Here is a 10,059-nt window from a genome sequence, read left to right as displayed (position 1 = left end):
CCGCTCAGAAAAAAAATTAAAATAAATACTAGAAAAAATAAAAAAATCCATTTTTTTTGTGATAGATAATTTGTTGCGTGAGGTTCGCTTTAAATTTCAACTTATCTGGACATCTGAATAGCTCTTGGCAAAAAAGACAAATTGGGTCAGAACAGTGCGTGAACAGTAAACATTTTTACAGACCCTGATTTTGTCTTTTTTGCTGAGAGCTGTTCAGATGCTTAAATGAGTTGAAATTTGGAGCAGACCTCACGCGTCAAATTATCTATCACCTAATTTTTTTTGAATTTTTTTGAATTTTTCCAATATTTATTTTGATTTTTTTTAACATGGGTGCAGATAAGCTCGGGGCCAAAACTCCGCATTCGTACATCACAGCCAACCCACTTATACTTGGACTAGAGAGGCGTCTAGGGGTTCTCTGTGTCGCCAGGGAGGGCAACCCTTGTGATAGGGGGGCGGGCAATCAAAATGATCGCTCTAGCGTTCAGGGCAATTAGTGAGTTCAAGTCAAAGACACGAAATTCATACTTGTCAAGTATCTCACTTGATTCATAATATTACAGACGGCAAATACAAACAGCACAGCTTGGGATACAAGGTAAGGGTAGTAGTATGTGAGAGGTACTCCCTCCGTTCCATATTATTTGTCGCTGACTTAGTACAAAGTTGTACTAAATCAGCGACAAGTAATATGGAACGGAGGGAGTAGAAGAAAGCGGTGGTGAGTTTTAGACAGAGGAGCATGTGAGATTGGAGTCAGTTGTGCCAAATTCTTTGAGCCCTCCCTTGGACGGCGTCTTCTCTTCTAAGCACTAACTCATTAAGGGTTCTTCTGCCTCCTGTCAGATCCGCCCCCGAACTGCCTCGTCTCCGATGGCCGTAGAGCCATTGGGACGTGGTGGATCCCGGCCCTTGCTAGCGGGGAGGGCTTCGCTTTTAGATGTCGCTTTTAATTCTTTTAGGGTTGTATTTTGCTCAGAGAGGCGAGACAACGGCGGCTTTCTGAAGATGTAGTAAGGTTCTTCTCGCTTAGCCCCGTCCCGGTGATGTGTCTAGCATCGTCGGAGGGCGTATAGAGGTGTGTCTCTGACAGATCTCGCAGGATTATGTCGGTGGTTGTCTTTGGTGAATCTACTCATATCCGGTCTTTGTTCGTCTATATTCGTGTATCTTCAGGTTGGAATTGTTCGGTCTGCGTGTCTCGTCATCAGCGGCGGTTGCTGTTTTGGTGTGCTGGTCGTATTGCGCTTTAACACGACGACTTTCTGACTGTCTATTACAACAAGTTCTACTCGGCTTCGGCAAGGGAGGGTGATGATAGCAGCACGCATTCAGCTCGCTTCAGTATTTGTAATCGTAGTTAGGTGGTCTACAGATCTAGATGTAATTTTTATTATTTCTATTATTCGTTGTACTGCCATGATTGAATAGAATAGATTTTTTTTTCTTTTTTGCAAAAAGAACCGGATGAAAAGTACTACGTACTAACTTATTAAGTCTCATCGGGCTGATATGCAGGTCCACCGGTCACCTCTTGCGCACTGTTCTCATGGAGAGACGCAGCCTTCTTCAGTAAACACATTCTTCAACCGTGCGTCCTTGCCGTGGGTGATAACCACCCCTCCGTCTGCAGGACTGTTAAGAATGAAACTCGGTGCAGACGGTGTTCTTCTTGGTTATAAGGTGTCCATGTCGTGCATGCATTTAGTGTTATTCAGAGCTGTGTTTTTTTGCTTTCGGGCTGCATGCAAAGCAATCTTGTTTTATTCTGAAAACATGGTGCTTGCTTTGAATCTGAATCAGGGACCCTGATGTGATGGTATCATACGCCCAGTGCTGCTTGCCTCTGAATCTGAATTGCCAGTTTTACAGTTTGTTTTTTTGGCACACCTCAGTTTTACAACTAGACTAGTGAGTTGAAACTTCAGACACAACACTCATCTGCCTGGTGTTCTGCCATCGGGGCAATTCGGCGGCGTTGCCAGAGGTGATAATTTTTATTGCAAAATTAGCAGTGATGCTTAGCTATGTGAATTGATGTTTCAGCCGAAAGAGAATTGATGGGAGCTGTTTCATCATTAATAATCTGAATTCTGTAAATCAATACTAATTGAAGTGCCTATGTTACAGTTCATGCAAAAAAAAAATTGTGCCCCTCCTTTAATATTCTTCGTCTGCACAATTTAGACCGCACTCACATTGTGGATGAATCTGGTTCTGACAGAAAAAATAAATCTTGGATGTTTTTTCTTTCTTATTGAAAATTATTGAGTATCTTTTTCGTCCCTCAACTCTTAGGCGAAGTCTAGTCTCTCAACTTTAAAACCAAACAACTTGCACCCTCAACTCTTAAAGCTGGACAAGTTTAGTTCCTTGTTTCGGTTGACCTGATATCGCTGCTGACTCAGCGAGGTTTTGACCGGTCTTCGTCCACATGGCAATATTTCTCTCTTCTACCTTCTTCCTTCTCACATTGGCTTGAGGCATTTCATCTAACACTTTGCATACACTGCGTGTGCCGTCCACGACGAACCCTCGCAAGTCCCTCCAGCCAGCCAGCCAGCCACGATGCGTCTGATCTACCTCGTCGGCCACCGCGAGCTTGCTGCACCTCGTCGGACACCGCAACTCCCGCTTCATGAGGAGGATGAAGGCAAGCAGGCGGCATCATCATGGTGGCTGCGGAGGACGAAGGCAAGCCACGCGGGCGGTGGCGCTGCCTCACGCTCGCCCTCCTCTTCTCCATTGCCTGGGAGCACGTGCTCTGGGGCGCGCGGGCGAGGGAGTCCAGTCTACGGCTGGCGCATGAGGAGAAGCTCAAGAGTCAAGAGCGCGTCGGGCATCTCCATCCGGTGCTCAGCACCACGAGCATGCTGGGCGGGGTGGCGGCGCTCCCGTACAGCCACTACGGAGCTGCACACGTACACCATGTACACAGCCAAAACAGGGACGAGGCAGCGTCGCCCATGTACACCACGTACGCTCTCGTATAGCATCCTAACACTAACGGGACGAGGCAGCACCACGGGCATGCTGGGCAGGGCGGCGGCGCTCCTGAACAGCATCTCCAAGGTGACGGTGATGGGCGTGCATTAGTAGAAAAAAGGTCAAATATAAAGCACATTAGTGTTGGTTTGTAAAAAACCCGGCATTAATGTGATCAATAGTACCGATTCGTGGCGGCGATCAATAGTACCGGTTCGTGACATGAACCGGTACTAAAGAGGTTGTGGCAGCCTGCGGTCAGGCTATGGCCCCACCATCACCATTTAGTGCCGGTTCATACCACGAACCGGTACAAATGAGGTTATGGCAAGCTGTTTTTAGTCCCACCTCGCTTCCCTAACAAAGCTTTTACCACCTTAAATATGTTACTTCTCAAACTATTACAAGCACTTGGTCTTCATTGAACTCTATGTGTAGAATTTGTGGCCGCAATATGAGTCTTTACCGGTTTATAAATCGTTGAGGACTCATATTGACAATTCAGATTGTACACAAAAAGATCATTGATGATCAAAGTATTTTTTATGTATAAGATCATATTGACAATTCAGACTGTAAAGAAATATAAGATCATGATCTAAATGCTCTTATATTTTTTGCGTTCAGTATGCACCATTTAAAGCGACGCCATCAACTTTCAACCATTTCTGCCTTCATTTGCTATTTTCCATGCATTTAATGATTTGTTTTGAGAACTAAATGACCTGGAAATTGAAAAGCACTACAAATGAACTCTGAAAAAGTTGAAACTTGGCATGGTATCATCATTTCATCCACATAGCATGTTCAAAAAAGTAGAGAGAGTTACGGCAAAAACTGGATGCACTTCGTTTACAAACTGGACAATCTCTTTCGAAGTATTCGGGTTTCTGACGAAATTAAACTCATCTGTTACAAAGACATTTCATTTTTTAAAACTTATCACAACTCCAGACTTTTTGTGCATTCAGTATGCACATTCAAAGCGACGCCATCAACTTTCAACCATTTCTGCCTTCATTTGCTATTTTTCATGCATTTAATGATTTGTTTTGAGCTAAATAATCTTGAAATTAAAAAGCACTACAAAATGAGATACATTAGTCCCGGTTTGAATTTGAGCCAGCACTAATGTGTCCATTAGTGCCGGTTCCAACTGCTAGGCGGGAGGAGCTCTTTAGTACCGTTTCATGGCGAACCTTTAGCACCGGTTCGTGCCACAAACTGGTACTAATGAGGTTGTGTCAGATAAGGCTGCGGCCCCATGAGCACCTTTAGTATCGGTTCATGGCATGAACCAGTACTACAGTTTCTTAGTAAGCTGTTTTTTAGTCCCACCTCGCGAAGAGAGAGGAACTAGGAGCGGTTTATAAGCCCTGAGTGCAGAGACGATAAAGAAGAGGCTCAATGCTCACGTTGCTTAGCTTCAAGCCTTGAGGAATATGGTAGACTGCACGGAGCTATGTGCAGTGCAGTTTACACTATTCCGAAAGGCTTGAAGCTAATTAACGAGCATTGCACCTTTTTTTAATTTTTAATAACTTATTATAACTCCGGACTTCTTCTGTTATGGCAAAAACTAGATGCACTTCGTGTACAAACTGAACAATCTCTTACAAACTGTACAAAAAAACTATATTTGCTATTTTTCATTCGTTTACTGATTTGTTTAGAGAGTCAAATGACCGTGAAATTGAAAATCACTACAAAATGAACTCTGAAAATGTTAAAACTTATCATGGTATCATCATTTCACCCACATAGCATGTGGAAGAGAGTAGAGAGGGTTACGGCAAAAACTTGACGCATTTCGTGTACAAACTAGACAATCGCTTTCGGAGTATCAGGGCTTCGGACGAGAACTCATGTGTTATACAGGCACTTCATGTTTTTTAAACTTATTTGAACTCCAGACATTTTTTACGTTCAGTATGCACCATTCAGAGCGACGTCATCAATTTCCAACATGTTCTGACATCATTTGCTATTTTTCATTCGTTTACTGATTTGTTTAGAGAGTCAAATGACCGTGAAATTGAAAATCACTAGAAAATGAACTCTGAAAATGTTGAATTTTGGCAAACTAGATAAAAAACTACTCACAAATAAATAGAAGAAAATAAATATAATAGAAAAGAAAAAATACAAAAAACTGCGCAGAAATAAATAGAAGGAAATAAAGCAGAAAAGAAAAAAACTATATAAAAAAATTTGGGGCTATGCCCACTGGGCCTGCTAGGCCACGGGCGTGCAATTACAGGCCCTAAAGGCCCAGCAGGCTCACAGGGCAGCGCGCAGAAGTTAGGCCCAGAAGCCTGCTATATGGAGGAGTTCAAAGAGGCAGCCGCGGCTGGGTTTATAAACCAGTGCAGCTGCCCTTCGCCCGGCGAGGTGGGACTAAACTTTGTGCACCGCGGGGTGGCAGTGCAAGGCCTTTAGTACCGGTTGGTGGCTCCAACCGGTACTAAAGGTCGTGCCTTTAGTACCGGTTAGTGGCTCCAACCGATACTAAAGGCCTTCGCTTCCCGCCGCTTGGCCTGGCGAAAATAGGCCTTTAGTACCGGTTGGAGCCACCAACCGGTACTAAAGGCCCATCCTATATATATAGCACTTACGAAAATTTCAGTTTCATCCCCCATTTCATCTCCAACCGCGCGCGCCGCTCGATCCCGTCGTGTCGCCGCCCGTCGCCCTCGTCTTCATCGCTGTCCCCCGCCGCCGCCCGTCGTCGTCGTCGTCTCGCCGCCGTTGCCCCGAACACCGCCGCCGTTTGTCGTCGTCGCCGCGGCGCCGCCCGTAGGTCTCTCTCCTCGCACCCGCGCGCCCCGGCCGGCCCGTACATACGCCGCTGCCCCCTCCCCGTACGCCGGCGCCCCCGCTCGTACGTACGGGGCGGCGGCGTACGGGGCGCGCTGCACATACACACACACACACGTACGTATACACGCAGTACACACACATACATACACACATACACACACATACACGCGAGATTTGAACTAGTTGAATAATTAATATAACTAATTTATTTTTAGTAAGAAAATAATCGAACTTGTTTATTTTTAGTAAGAAAATTTAGGTATCTGAGATTTGATGATCTAATTAAAATATTATTTGTTAATGAGTTTTTCTGTTTATTTAATTTTTTATATATATTTTTAGTTTATATAAATGTTAGATTAATGTCGAATGTTAGATGAATTAGATAGAAAAGTTAAATATATATTAATGTCAATTGTTAGAGATGAATATAGTTAGATATATTAATGTCAAATGTTAGATGAATATATATTTGAATTAGCTAGATATTAATTAATGTTAGATAGTAATAAGTGTTTAATGTTTCACCTAAATGAACATAGGAAATATCATCTGACGACGAAAAAGATTTCATTATGTGCGAACACTGTGAAGACCGACGCAGCCTGTGCGACAGAAATTTCCTTGTTGATGATAGGCGCTTCAGCATCAAGCTGGATGAGACATTCGAAGTGGATAAAGTAAGTCACAACGGCAATTATTTTTTGAATGCAAAACTTATAATTTTAAATTATAATTTTAAAGCATGACTCATGCTTCATTTGCTTCAACTTATAATTTTAAATTTTCACTATTCTACCAGTGCATCCCCTGCCATGCAAGAATTTTTGTCTTGGATAAGATAGGTTTTAGTGTTATAGATGATATGGAGGTAAAGAGAGTTTACTTGAAGACCGAGCATGGGTATACTTTTAACGTCAAATTATACAATGGAGACACATACACCCATTTTAAATGCAAAACTTGGTAAGCACTATGCAAGGCTTATGCATTTGAGCCTGATATGGTTATCACCTTTGATATTCGTCCGGAAAATGATATTGAAGGTAATAGAGATATCTGGGTCGATGTGCAAACGCCTCCAGTTCTACCATTATGTGAGTTTTTCTCAACCATGCATGTATGTTTATGTCTTTAATATTGTTTATTCAAAAATAGTTGACAACTAATTTGTATTGTCAGCTTATTTCGGTTCAAGCAAACATGTTCGACGCTTGGTAGACAGGACCTACTACTGCCCCGGGGCTGAACTAAACTGCGAGGAGATAAGTCATTATGTTTCATGGCTTGAGGATCTTCATACTGTCAAGACAAATTTTCTTCCTGCACTTAGAAATGTTAGTACTCAAAACGTGCGACCAATAGTGATCGTATTGAACTACGATCACATCTATAATGGAAAGATGGTAAGATTTTTACTATTTGTCCTTAGTGCATCTTTTGCATACATTATTTTTAAAGCTAAACTTTCATTGCTAAGTATATTAATTACTATACGATGTTCTTCAACAGAGACTCCCGATGATAGTTGTGCCTCAGTGGATCGAGACAAAAGGTCGCATGTCAATGGTTAGCTTACGACCAAGATATCCTACATTGCACATGAGTGCATTCAGGATTTTTCTGAAAGCGATGAATGCCTAATAGTGAAAGATTGGAGCAAAATTGTTAACGGTCGCAGAGAAGTACTTGGGGGCAGCAAGGAGAAGCGCAACCCACGATTAGGAGACAGATTCATCTGCATGCTCCAATATGATGAATCAGGAGAGCTATACATGTTCTATGCTATTCTACCTGAGAGGGAGCAGCAGGAGTGATTTAGCTAGTTCATGCTCTTAGTACTTGTCCTCTCATGTCCGTATTCTCGTCCTGAACTTAATTAATCTCAAATAGTGATTTGCTTGTGAATGCTTATAATATCATGACCATGTTGAACTCGATGATATCTTTGCTTCTGTTACAAGTGAATGTTTCTTTTTTAAGCTAGTGTTGGTGGTGATTAGATAGCGGTAATGACTATGATGATTAAATAGTGGTAATGACGACTACGATGATTTTTAGCTAGCTAGTATATATATATATACTGTTGTTGGTGATGATATGATGCAAGAGTTTATTTATTTATTAATATGTGATGATGATGATGATGATGAGTTATTATATATATCATTTATGAAAGAAACCGCAAATTAGTTTGAACTGGATGGATCCTAGCTAAGTGATCAAGTATATATATATATATATATATATATATATATATATATATATATATATATATATATATATATATATATATATATATATGTCATATCCATATCCATATCAAGTATAACAAGTCATTATAACATAAAACAATCCTAAATTAAATTGATAACACAAATTTAAAGGAAAAATAAAAAATAAAACCAAAACCCACAAATATTTAGTACCGGTTGGTGTTACCAACCGGTACTAATGATCTACCGCACCCGTGGTCTGGCTCGTGCCACGTGGTGGCAATTTAGCGTCGTTTCGTGCCGAACCGGTACTAGGGGGGGGGGCTTTAGTGCCCACCCTTTAGTACCGGTTATGGAACCGACACTAAAGGCCTTTACGAACCAGGACTAAAGCCCGGTTCTGCACTAGTGGTGGTGCGGCTGGTGGTGGACAAGCTGGCGCGCCGGCGTACGTGTGAACGCCATGTCGCCCGGTTGCCGCGGTGAGTGCTCGGTCGGCGAGGGCCGCAGCAGCGCGACGGAGATGCTGATGCTGACTTGCACTCTTCCGAGTTGCGGCTTCCTTTTGACCTAAGCGAAGCAGCACGCCGCCTCACAGGGCGTCAGCCAGCACCCGTCCGCAAGCCACGGGAGCCAGCCGTTGACGGCACACGCAGTGCATGCTAGGTGTTTGATGAAATGTCTCAGTAATCTAATGTGACAAGGGGAAAGGTAGGAGAGAGAAGTACCGCCACGTGAACAAAGACGGGTCAAAACCGTGATGAGTAAGCAGCGATACTGGGTCAACCGAGACAAGGGGCTAAACTTGTCCAGTTTCAAGAGTTAGGGATGTAAGTTGTCCGGTTTTAAACTTTAAAGACTAGACTTTGCAAAGAGTTGAAGGACGAAAATTATACTTTCTTCAATAATTAAACCGACACTCACTACATCGAGGATTAGCATACAATTGTCTATGCATAAGGTCTTCTATAAATTTATCTGTCGATGTGCTCTTTTGGAAGTTGTGTCTGTTAGGAGGCTTCGATTCCTTAAAAAAGTACTCCCTCCATTTCATTTCAAAATAACAACTGTGAACTAAAACCATAACACTTATTTTAAAATGCCGAAAATAGAAGAGCTGTCTGTTTAATTTACAAATCCTGGACGAAAATTGTTACAACATGTCTACAAAATCCTAAACATGTGTGATGTTACCATCTATGTTACTCTCACTGTCAGTAGTCTAAGAAGATAATGTTAAACAGTGTGGGGCCAGGAAAGTGTGGCCTGTTTACGGCCAGTTGAGACGAGCGCCGCACGATCCAGCTGGATCGAACGTCTCGCGGGGCGGTTGATCTCACACAGAAATCAGCCCGTTGAAAAGAGAGATGCTTTCCCTTATTCCAGCCATGTCTGATCACTTGGCGGTTCTGAATTTTTTTTCACTCAGCAAAATTCAAAGCCAGCATCGAGATAGCTTGAGCTGATCTGACCGATGCTTACAATGCCTCACCTCTTATGAACTTCCTCCGTTCATCTGACCGATGCTTGCAATGCCTTCACTCTTGTGAACTTTCTCCGTTCCTACCGTGTGTACCAGGAGGCTACAGCCACAAGATCACATCTCCGAAGTATGGTTTATGCTTTCACAGTTAGGCAATGTTCGGAGTCGCTTTGCTCCGCAACTCAGCTCTCCGGAGCGGGCGGAGCTGTAGTTGGAAATCAGGGAGCTGCACTTTCCTCGCTCCCAAGATTCATGGAGTGGGTGGGTTTTCGAACAGGGCCTTGTATATGACGATTTGCAAGTGCACCATAACATGGAATTGCGCCATACGAACACACCAACAGACAACAGTGGATCCTAACCTTAGCCGGATTTTTTAAAAATCTCATAACGCCTCCCATACTGGATTACGTGAGGAAATTACGGATCACGCGGGCATAGGAACTTGATGCCTCTTGCCTGTATGCATGCGGAGCAAAGGAATCCACTTCAGAGCAAACCTGTTATTTATGTTCTGATGATGAAACAACACAAGGGTATATGCCACGTCTG

Source organism: Triticum urartu, chromosome 6A, assembly GCF_056163025.1.
Source record: "Triticum urartu cultivar PI428250 chromosome 6A, HENAU_Tu73, whole genome shotgun sequence".
In the NCBI taxonomy this organism is placed as follows: Eukaryota; Viridiplantae; Streptophyta; class Magnoliopsida; order Poales; family Poaceae; genus Triticum; species Triticum urartu.
This window is presented reverse-complemented; position numbering follows the sequence as displayed.